The sequence below is a fragment of the Anthonomus grandis genome, chromosome 7 (assembly GCF_022605725.1).
Source record: "Anthonomus grandis grandis chromosome 7, icAntGran1.3, whole genome shotgun sequence".
Taxonomy (NCBI): Eukaryota; Metazoa; Arthropoda; class Insecta; order Coleoptera; family Curculionidae; genus Anthonomus; species Anthonomus grandis.
Genome location: NC_065552.1, coordinates 30,409,785 through 30,422,403, shown reverse-complemented (window position 1 = coordinate 30,422,403; position 12,619 = coordinate 30,409,785). Strand labels below are relative to the sequence as shown.

General features: G+C 30.7%; 1 protein-coding gene and 1 long non-coding RNA gene across 5 annotated transcripts in view; one reads left to right on the top strand and one right to left on the bottom strand.

The window, feature by feature from the left end:
• The window catches only part of LOC126738858 (collagen alpha chain CG42342-like), a 328,471-nt gene that overhangs the window by 259,536 nt on the left and 56,316 nt on the right, over positions 1-12,619 (bottom strand). The gene's annotated exons all lie outside the window — the stretch shown is intronic.
• Positions 4,624-12,619, top strand: part of LOC126738864 (uncharacterized) — a 57,092-nt gene continuing 49,096 nt past the window's right edge. The window contains exons 1-2 of the long non-coding RNA XR_007661469.1: positions 4,624-4,716; positions 4,780-4,922. This is a non-coding gene — a long non-coding RNA (uncharacterized LOC126738864). The remainder of the gene's footprint in view (positions 4,717-4,779; positions 4,923-12,619) is intronic.

Genomic DNA, 12,619 nt, shown 5'->3' with positions numbered 1-12,619 from the left:
ACAACAATCCTGTAATAATTAAATCAAAATATTATATACACGATACGATATTATAAACACCAAGAAACTAGCTTATTCTCCGTCATTCCGGAATGTCACAAGTGGCACACTGCACGAGATCTCGAATATTGGCGAGAATCTTCCAGAATAGCGTTCTGCCGAGTATATAAGGAGCCGCATCGTCGAGAGTTGTCAGTTCGGTGATGTAAAGTTTGGAATATTGACGCGAGATTTAAATACTTAAATAAATACAGTAAGAAAGAAAACGTTATTAAATCACTTTAAAAAATTAACTGAGGATATATCTATCTCGATATATCTGTAGTTAAATAAAAGAAAGTATCCACGAAAGTGTTCTGAAAGGTTACCTTAATGTGAAGATGATAATACTAGTTAATAAAAGCCAGTAAATATTTGGACTCCAAAGATGAGCAATCTTATAGATAAGAAGAGTCGACGTGAGTTTGAAGAGTATAAATTTAGTATTCAATCATCAATTAATTTATTATAAAACCAAAGATAAGTTGGATGCTATATGCGGAGACGTCATTTACTACTGTGGAATGTTTGGTAGCTGGGTACCTGACGATAAACGTTCAGGATACCCAACAACTGAAACCACCAATAATAACATTACTAAGTTCAAGTTCACCAAATGGTACTAAACAAAGTATACTAAACGTTTTGTAGTGAAATGGTTTTTAGGGTGGTACAATCTGTTAACATATTTTAAGTTTGTAAGTAATGTGTACTTATCGGTCTTCATGTGCCTGTATTAATAATTTTTTTTTGAGGTTGGAAAATGTTCCAAAATCTTTAGCTAGTTGTGCATCTGCTTTTCTCGCTGGCAATTTTACCATAAATTATGCTGAAGGAAACCAACATCCAGTTAAAAGTTTTAACTATTTACTAAATTCATTTGGCTTAGAAATACATGTTGAGATACTCATGTTACAAAAAAATACTTAATCTATTTTGGATTTTGTGTGTTTCAATATTGGAAAAAAATTATCTTGCGCTGTATTATATCCTATGCTAGTATATCTGATCACGAGAATGTCATGACCCAATTTTTCATTGAACAAAATGTAAGGGCTATAAAATACGCGCCCCTCCTTTTCGGGCCATAGATTTAAGTTTAAGTTTTTTGAGGAGTGTTCAGGTGTGTAGTGGAAGGAACTCTCTGTTAAAGTTTCACATCCAAGTTATGGAAATTTTTTAAAATATATTCCCAGTTTTAACTTTGAAATCTAAGGCAAGAAAGTCATGAATGCCTAAAGGCCTTTTAGAAGAGCTGCTAGAAATATGAGATCCTTACACTGAATAAGAAAATTTTCTCTTCATAATCTCTTTTTCATGAGTTATTTTAATCAGTGTCGTAGTATTTATCGAAAAACTTATCGACTCATTTTTACAGGGTAACTTTCCAGATCTTCTGAAACGGGTTGTGGTCCCTATTTTTAAACAAGGTGAGGATATTACTTCAAATTACAGGCCAATTTCACTATTACCTTCTTTGACAAAGTATAAATAATGTGTGAATAATATTTGTATGAATGTACTTAATAGCTGCCAGTATGGGTTTCAACCATCAAAAAATATTAATTATTCAATCTTTTATATGTTCTTTAGTGACTTCATCTGAAGTTAAATGAGGGAGCAGCGGCGGCAGTGATGTCTTGTGATTTGGCAAAAGCCTTTGACTGTGTGTCACATGCCATTCTACTAAAGAAGCTTGAAATCTATGGTTTCAGGGGGTCAATACTACAATGGCTCAAGTCTTACCTGTCAAACCTGTCTTTGCCGATGATACCACTTTGCTTTGGCATAATAGAAATATTCATGTCCTTAAACACGGATCTGGCCAACATTAAAAAATGACGTGGTTGTAACTGTTTGCCTTTTAATGTGTCAGAAGCTCATATTTTAAATTTTAAAGGTAAACTTGACAATGTGGTATTAAACACAGATCCTATTTTGACGGCAAACTACAATAAACTTCTTGGTTTAATATTAGATAACAAATTGAAATTTGACAAACATGTAGAGCAATTATCCCTAAAATTTGCATCAGGATGTTTTGCCATACGAACGATTAAAGATTAGAGGTAACTCAATTCAATTCAATATATTACGGTAATTAACCAATTTACACAATAAATATAGTATATAATAAATATTCAATAAAATACGATTTTATAACGCAATAATGTACTTAAAGTATTAGTACTATCATTAAATATCTAGCATAAATAACAGATAACAGGTAACATCAATAAAATTAAATAATATATAAGGACAACAATGGTTTAAAACAGAGTAACTCCAATAGAAAAGAAGACACAATTTAAGCAAAGTCAAGATATAAAATTATATTGCACTTAAGCAGATTTTAAAATTCATTGAAGTAAACTCAGAGAACAATGAAACAAATCTATAATAACACTATTTGAGTTAATCATTATTCTACCTATAGCACAGTTTTCACCATACAGTGTACGATGTTGTTCAAGGTAGAATAATCTAGTCTGTCTGAGCACTGTAGTAGGAGGAACATTTAAATTAAGCTGATGCAACTCAGGAGACTGTACTATATTGTTAAGAATCTTGTATATTGTGACAATATCGCAGTTTTTACGTCGAGTCTCCAACTTTTCAATGTTTACCAATCTATACATTTCATTGTAATTAATATCAATACAAGGAATATTAAGCTTGTAAGCAATATATCTTATGAATTTACGTTGAACTTTTTCTAAACACATTACATGAATTTGACTCAAGTTGACTGCGAACCAATGAAAAATGCAGAAGTTTGCTCAATACTGCTGAAATAATGAGTGTGCCTCTTAATAAAACCCAACATTTTGTAAGCCTGATTACACAGGTTTTCAATATTTTGAAAAAGTTAGTCTGCAATCAAAAAGCACCTGAAGATCACGTATCTCTGATATCTTCTCAATAAGTGAACTCATTAGATGGTACTGATGGACTGATGGAAATTGAATGTATTTGTATTTTTTAGCATTTAGGACCATTCTATTGTTCTTGCACCATAATTCAAATTTGTGAAAATGAGAACAAAATTCATGATGTGCCAAGTTACTGTATATAATTCTAAAAATCTTAGCATCATCAGCAAAAAGTAACACATTACAATAATCAAAACAATGAACAACATCATTAATAAAAAGATTAAATAAAAAAGTGGCAAGATAGGGACCCTGAGGTACTTCAGAAGTCACTGGAAAAGGACTAGAACAAAAATTATTTATCTTTACAATCTGCGTTCTTCCAGACAGATATGACTTCAACCAGGCCAAAAGACCACCGATGCCATAGAGTGATAATTTCGTAACCAGGAGAGACTGATTAACCCTGTCAAAGGCCTTGGAAAAGTCAGTATATATGGAATCAACCGACATACCATTCTCCAAGGCCCCCGACAAAGCTGTTTGGTAAAGCAACAAATTAGGGGTAATGGACCTACCCCTGACAAACCCAAGCTGCTTAGTTGAGATTATGTTTTTAAATTTCTCTGATAAAAAATACGTGACAAACCTTTCAAGAACCTTTGCAGAGTGATAAGCCAGAGAAACAGGACGATAGTTTTTCACATCATCCCTCTGACCAGTATTCTTTAATATAGGAGTCAAATAATTTAACTTCCATGAGGTTGGAAAACTACCTGTCTGTGAAAGACAAATTATAAATCAGCCATAGTAGACGTGCCAAAGCAAAAGCACAGTGTTTTATGAAGACAGCTGGAATATTAACATTGACATTGGTTAACTTTTCAAAGACTTCTCTGAATTTGTACATGAATTTCATTAATATCAAAAGAACATGCAATATCAGGCTGCGTAAATTCTTGAACATCAAATTCATTAGGAGAGTAGACTGAAGAAAAATATTGTGCAAATAAAGATGCTATTTCATGGCCATTTTCACCCACTGCATCTAAATATTTCACAGTACATGGAATAATGTTATTTTGTGTCTTATCTCTTATATATTTCCAGAAATATTAAGGGGTCACTGGAAATAGAAGATTGGGTTTGCTCAATATAGTTTGAGTAGAACTGATCGGCCTGATTTTTACTGATTGCTTTAAGATTACTGAACATTTCATAGTCTTTAACAACCTTAACAAAAAAGTAACAAAAATCCTTTTTTTGCGTTAATTGACTCCCATTTGTGATATGGAATTTGCTTTAGGGGAAGCTTCTCTGGATATGTGTTTCAGGAAGTGTTTATTTTACAAAAGCGTGCATTGAGATTCTTGTGCAATATAGGATGTAGGAAATCTTATCTTCATCATAATGTATCGTAGCAAAACCCATTTTATATCTAAATATTTATTAACTCTAGCATAAATTTTCATTCTGGAAACTGCATGTGTGATGCATAAGAAATACTCTTCAACTTTATTAGCGGAGCCTGTTAAAATTAGTTAAAGATCTTTTAAAATAAAAAATCTTTAAGTACCCACAATAGCCTTGATTTATAATTCTATTTATTACCTTAGTAAGAAATTCTTTAAAGATCTACCAATTTCAGTTAGAGAATTGACATGCCATAAGCATTTCAAAAAAAAGAATAACAAATTTTATTTGTTGAAAAAGCTTATAACAATATTGAAGAATATTTTTTACATAGTTTCTAACAATATGTGTAAGAGTCTTTATAAGTTTGTAGAGTAATTTTACTAAGTAGGTATGTTTAACGAGTAGGAATTGATAATGTGTGCTTTTTCTATAAAAAATTTTGGTTCTTCAGATAATAAAGCATATTTTTACTGACTTTGACAAACATCGAATTAAAGTAAAAGAGATATATGTCCAAAGAACCTGTTTATCACATATTAATTTAAGATTTAGACATGAGAAGCTATCTGCGCGTTGGAGGCTGCGTTTGCTTAGGTAAGATCAAAAGTTTGTTCGAATACACATTTTCAGTGCTCTTTTGGCATAGTTTTGGCATTGTTTAATTATTGTGTAGCAAACATGGATACCCCATTTGATACCGAACACACAAATTCACTCAAAACAGTAAGCTGCAGAGGGACAATCGAGTCTTTTAAGTCTTTTCGGTTCTGTGGTACTAATGTGTTTGAAAATATCCATGAAGTTTATTTAAACAGGATCAAAAGAAAATTTTCCTGAATAACAGTTTGGACTGCTTGACCAGCCTTCTCAGTCACCAGGTCTAGCCCACAAAAAACTTCTTTTTTACTCCTTAATTCTAAAAGAATGCTTACAAGGCAAAGATTGTCTCCAAACGAAGAGGCCATCATCTTCCTGTACATCTATTTTGATAAGGAAGATGCCAAATACTACTTGAATGAATTAAATAGATGGAAGTATTATTGGGAGAAAACAAGAAACTGTGTTATTAGATCGAAAATTTTTCAAACCATCCCTGTTTATCTAACCATAATCTAAACAGATGCATTATATGCTCTATGCAAAGAAAAAAGTTTTTTTACGTTAGTTCTAGCAAAATGGTATTTTGAGGATTTCTAGCGTATAGACGAGGAGAGTATAAGCGTAGAAGCTGCAAAAGCACTCTTTGCTTAAATTGACTACATCGCATTTAAAGCAAACATGAGAAATTTACTTTCCATACTTTTGATCTTCTGAACATATTTCAGAACTTCTCAGCTCTCAATCTTTAAACTATCCAGTAGGTACCTACTTGATAGATCTTTATTAATGTAGGTGTGGGAAGTTTTTCTTTAAGAAATAGTAATCTATTTATAGTTTGTTTTTCTTGTACCATTTAATAATAATATTAATAACTTGATTTATTTAAATGCAATCCTTTCATCTATCGTTAGTGCCATTTTCGTAGTGAAGAATTAAAAGGCAAAGTCCAATAGCAGAAATTGGTATTATTTCACTTGAATTATAACCGACGCATTTGACATGACCAGGAGTTGATGATCAAAAGCTTTCAATTGGATAATCTCAAAATTTAGCAATAATTGGCTTTAGTATAAAACAATAAAAGTATAATGCAGTTAAAATTTGCCTGGTAGAATGTGGTCTTTAACAGGTCGAGCTCCAATTCAGTATAGGTAATACCAGCTTCTGAACTATTATTAATAGTTTCAGATATAAGATATATAATTGTAATAAGGTTAGTCGAAGTAGATGTATCTATCATAGTATAAGATTTTCATACCAAAATAAAAGGTTAAATGCCTCATTTAAAATAATTAAGCTTTATTAGTAATTATAACATGACAATTTTTTTTTGTTTATAGTAATTATTTTGGATCACCCATTATTAAATAAAATAATATTGTAAGCGACTTGGAAAAAGCACCCACACAATCTAATGTGACAAGTGTAGGTTTAAGTTAAGTAGATTTTAAGCTCGCAGAACTTCGGTTTCAGAAAAGCCGCTTATATTTATTCTATTCGTATATATCTGATTATTTTAAGAAGTATTTTGTTAAGCTAGATTTTTATAACTATTAGATTCTTAAAAAAATTAATTGACAATAATGAAATATATTGTTTTAACATATTAAATGAAATTTATTATTTATTTGAAAACGAATTAACCTCGAAAAGTTATGTACTTGGTATAAAAAGTTATTTTCAAAATAAAAACATAAAATTTGTATTACTTGGTTACCTCCTTAGTTAATTGAAGTTTTATATATTTTTCACATTTCCCCGAATAAGTATATTTGTGTAATGTGAAAAAATTCGTGAAAAAGTGCGATTTTCCTACCTGTCAAACCTGTCTTTGCCGATGATACCACTTTGCTTTGGCATAATAGAGATATGAATGTCCTTAATGCTAATGTAAACACGGATCTGGCTATAACATTAAAAAATGGCGTGATTGTAACTGTTTGTCTTTTAATTTGTGAAAGGCTCATATTTTAAATTTTAAAGGTAAACTTGATAATGTGGTATTAAACACAGATCCTATTTTGACAGCAAACTACAATCAATTTCTGGGTTCGGTATTAGATGACAAATTGAAATTTGACAAACATATAGAACAATTATTCCTAAAATTTGCATCAGGATATTTTGCCATACGAACGATTAGAAATTAGAGGTTTATTTTGTGTTAATTCACTCCCATTTGATTTGCGATATGAAGTTTGGTTTTGAGAAAGCTGCTCTGGATATATATTTCATGAAGTGTTTGTTTTACAAAAGCGTGAATTGAGACTCTTGTGTAATATAGGATATAGAGAATCTTGTAAAACCCATTTTATATCTAACATTTTTTTAACTCTTATCATCAATTTTTATTATGGAAACTGTATGGTTGATGCATAAGAAATACTCTTTAACTTTATTAGCGAAGCCTGTTAGAAATAGTCGAAGTTCTCTTAAAATAAATCTTCCAATACCCACTTTAGCCTTGACTTATAATTTTATTTATTACCTTAGTAAGACAATATTTAACCATCTACCATTTCAGTTAGAAAATTAACATGCCATAAGCATTTTAAAAAAAAGGGTAGAAAATGTATTTGTTGAAAAAGCTTTTAACTATGTTGAGGAATATTTTTTACTTAATTTTTAACCATATGTGTAGACGTCTTTATAAGTTTTTAGAGCAATTTTAGTAGTAGTAGGAATTCTTAAAAAGTAGAAATTGATAATGTTGATTTCTTGATTAATGCTTGAAGTGTTTCGATTGTCTTTTAATGCTTAATAAGGCTACCTATGCAGATTTACTAGTGCAAATGTTTTCATATGCAGACATTCGTAGACATTACATGGTACTAAATATAATTTCTACTTCTTAATATTTTAACATTTACTATATCCAGTTAGTTAACAATGCATAAGTTATAGAACACCTTGTATTTGTGGGTAAAATGTTGATTTAAAATTAAATATTTATATATTAAAAAATATGTATTCCTTAATTTTTTTAAATCCTCTTTAAGTCCAGTAACAATCCACTTGTCGTATGTCACCGAAACCTTGACATATTTATGACCATTTACGTAGGCCATATGTTGCATTTTTTATGATTCGAGCCAGCTGGACGCTTACAGAAATCTTAATCAAGAGGTTAAAGTTACGTGCACGTGGGAGTGCAGAAATGGTATCTATAGGTACCACTTTATTTATAAACGGTAAACAGGAAATGGTATATCTTCTCTTTAATCGAAAATACTAAGGGGTTTCCGATATGAGAATGAAATTGCATTTCTTATTAATGAACAAGACAGAATACAGGGAACAAGAAGTAAATCAAAAGAAAGAATATCAGAAAAATTACATTTCACAATAAGCATTTAAAAGATAAAACGTTCTAACCAAAATTAACTGTACTTTATAATACATGGTTAAGACATAAATATATATAGGAGTTTTTTTATGTATACCCAGATTTACTTAAAAGAGGGATAATAAGGTTTGACACCTTTGCAATATATACTTTTCAATATTTTTTTATTTACTTTTCAATACTTACATTTTGTATAGATCTTGTCCTTCTGCTAATATAGTGAGAAAGTTTAACTTTTGCAATGGCACAATTTATATCTCAGAGTATCAGTAACTAGAACAAGCTTGAATATGAACTCAAAATTCGCGGCGTTTCTGATCAATATCATAATAAAAAGGCCATACAAAGCATTTTCCTAACATGTTGGCTATGGAGAGATGTAATCTGATAATCATCTTGAAATTAAGTGTGAAGTTGATCTTAAGGCAGAAATTTCTGAATCTACTAAAAAAGTGACCTGAAGGGTCCGATTGAGTTTCTTTTAGGCTCTGTAAATTAATCCTCACTTGACTAATACAATTGCTCGAAATCCCATGAGTGAAGCGACAAATGTTGGTAGAACGACAAACTCCTGCTTGCTTTGCCTGAACTAGTGCTGGTCTATCAAAATAAGGCAAAACAGTTGATAAAGATGAAGAGGTTAATATCCCATTCAGTAACATCAAGTGCTCAAAATGCAACTGCTTTCAATGTTTATGTGTTCCAATTAAATCAGTACTAATATATAAATGGAATTTTAAGTTGTCATATTCTTCAGAAGTCAATTTCAATAGTTTTTTGCAAAGAATTAAAGAACTGATTTATTTGAGTAGAATTTTCTACATTTTTACCACCTGATGGTAAAATATTTTAATGATTGGGATAGTTTAATTTCTTTAATGGAGGAATAATTTGTAGCTGCTTATATGTCAGATCAATTATGCAAACGGAGATATTATTAGAACACATGGTCCTGATGAATTGACTTATATACTGGTGTCATGAGTAAAATGTTTGGTAGGTAGTACCCATACCAGTCCAAGACAATTTACGGATCAAAATTTTATAATTTAAAATTCTTCCTTTTTTATTAAGAAAGATGGATCTTCAACCTATAAATTCACCATTTAATTTCACTGCTCTTTGTCGAGAGTTGAAGGAAACTAGAATCAATATTGAACATTATGTACCCTCTAAGTTTCGAGATCTTTCTTTAGAGCTTAATATAGCATATCGTTCTCTTAGGAAATCGAAATTCGACAGTCTTGATGAATTTGAAGTTAAAGATTTGATAGTCATGAAGACGTGTGTGCCCTTCAGCTTCTTTGAGCATTAAAGGTAAATCAAGTAATCTGTTCAAGGAATGATTCGAGGAGAGGCCATTTTTAGTTTAGCCAACTTTAGTTAGTAATGCTCATTTTATAGTGATTTTGAGAAACAACGTGTTTTAGATTATATTTCGTCTATCTTTGTTAATTTTTTGCCTGAAGCGAATAAATCAGTTGGTTCAGAAAAGTCAACTTTTCTGCACTTTTCTTTTCCGATGTCCTTAGACGGAAATGAAGGAGCACAGTCAAAATAAAGTTGATTATGGTTTCTAAAAGACGAAACGTCGGCTACTCTAAATCTAAAAAGGGAGGAAAAATGCTTCAGTAAAATCTTATCTATTTTAACATAAAATTAAAAATAATCTCAGAAAAAAATAAAAAAGATATTTTTTTCTTTCCGAGATCCCAATCGAATTTGGGCCACTCTGTACATATTATCTGGAATATTCAAACCGCAAGAGGATTTGCAACAAAATAACCTAAATATCCTAGAATGTGACCCAAAAAGAGTCTTATACAAGAAAAATCACTGAAAATTATACAAGAAAAATCACTGAAAATTAGAAGATTGAGCTGATTGATTGTACTAAAAATTAGGGCTACTAGTAAAACCATTTATTTAAAAGAATTAACGTTTTAAATTAAGAGCAAATTCAAATCTACTTTCTTAAGAACTCAATGTTTCATATCGGAACTTTAAAAGATTTCTCCTTTAACAAATCATGACTTACGGACATACAGAACAATTGCAATAATAAAAGAGTATTTATCCTTCAGAAGACAAATATAGCGTTAATTCGACTCATTTCCAAACCGAACTTCGTCAATAATAATATCGTAAATAATGTCAATAAAATTTTTATCAATTTTTCAATGATTCATGAAGACATAGTGGGAATAATAGAATTTCAAGACATTGATTTTTTGCCATCGTAAGTGTGAAAACATTTTGGAAAAATTCTATTAAAGTGCGTTGAATACAGTCAATTAGAACGTTAATTAAGTGATTTTGAAAAAAGTCATTTTAAAAAGGTTCTTCAGTAGAGGATCATTTTTTTTTAAATTTAAGTAGGTATATATTTGATCTGAGTAGAATCTGAAGAACTTAAGTTAAAAAAAAATATTTCGTTTTTTAATCAAAAATCCTTAGTAAAATGTTAATGAGAAATAGTTTTTCTGTCATTAATAAATTTTTTGTCAACAAATCTTTCAAAGTTATAAAAAATAATGAATACTCATGTTATCACTATGCTATCAATTTAAAAACGTATTTAGTAATTCTTTTTGATTAAAATTAAATAGAGCCATTGCTAAATAAAAACAATCTATTTTTTTAATTGGTTTATTTCGATGGCGGTTTATTTTTGAAAATGAACATAGTACACGCTTTATTTATCTAAAATTAATTAAAATAGCATAAATTAAATTTTAGAATTTACATTATTTATGTGTTTAGCATTGTTTACGCTATTTTTGAAACGTTTAAAAAAATAAGTATGTCAATAAAGTAATGGCCAATTAAAAGGCCAAATGCACCTAGAATTAGTACCGTGTTGTAAACACGATATCAATTGTAACACATTAAAAAATACAAGGCACGTTTTACAATAGTTAGTTTTACCATGTTCAATTAAACAAAAATCATTTTAGGAATAACTTCAACACACTCAAAAAAAAGTACGCAAAATTTTGTTAAGACCAGTCACTTGTGAATTGCCAAAAGCATTTGACTGTTAGCTAAAGAATACTGCTAAGCAAATTAGAGGCCTATGGACTTAGAAAAATAGTATGTATGCATACTTGATGGGTAAGTAACTTTTCTTTCAGTGTCAAATCTTTAACTGAGAAATGAGAACTAACACATGTGTTCCTTAAAGATCTGTGTGACTTTTCTTATTCTTAATTTATTTTATTGATTTTTCCTTACATATTAACCCATTAGTGCGTAGAGTCTCTTAAAAGGGACGCCACTGGTTTCAAGCACATGCGCACTTTTAATTTTTTGATAACCTCGTGCATTTGTCTAGATGTTCGGTATTTGTTGTAAAATCAGTTCATGTACAGAAATCGGAGATAGCGTTTTGATTTCGTATTTTTATGTGACCATGCATCCTTTACTCCACTTGAAATGGAGGGTAAGTTTTAATTTTTTATATCGATAGGTTTTGAAACCAGGGTAAAAAAATTCAGTAAATATGTTGTGTTTGAGGTTAGAATCATCATACAATTTTGTCTGCAAAACAAAAATGTGTTATTGTCTTCTTAGACATAAATAGTTGTTCTGTCCTTTATAAGGGACTCTACGCAAAATAGACAATCCTCAGTGTAATTCGTAATTCGTATTTTGCAGATTATCTCTGCATGAATTGCAGACATTATTTAAAGAAAATGACGGTGAAGTTCAACAAAATCTTGATGTTTACATTGGAATATCTGATGACTCCCATTTTTTCTATGAATACAAACTGTGTACCACGAGAGCCATCTCAAGAAGCAAAAGAAGCCCAAAATTCGTTAGATTATTTAAAACGATGAAGATCTCACATCGAAGATTGTTGAGGAAACCAATAAATACGGCCAACAAAAAAATTAGGAGCTAAATTTCACAAAAGAAGAGTTATATGTACTACTTGGAGGAATGTTTCTTTCAGGTTATGCAAAATATCCGAACAAGAGGATGTTTTGGAATCCAACAGAAGATATACCAAACATTTTAAAAAATAGCATGCGACTAAATAGATTTGAAGTGTTACTTCGCCACATCCATTTCAACGATAATGCTAATATTGATCGCAGTGACCGGTTTTACAAAATTCGCCCTCTACTGAACTCACTGAATGAGAATTTCAAAAAAACACGGAGGTTTGGATGAACATCTTTCAATTGATGAAAGCATGATACCCTACTATGGCAAACACTATGCCAAACAGTACATCAAGGGCAAGCCGATAAGATTCGGCTTCAAAAACTGGGCTCTGTGCAGTAGTAATGGGTACATGATTTCTTTTGAGATTTACACTGGCAAATCAGATGCAGAA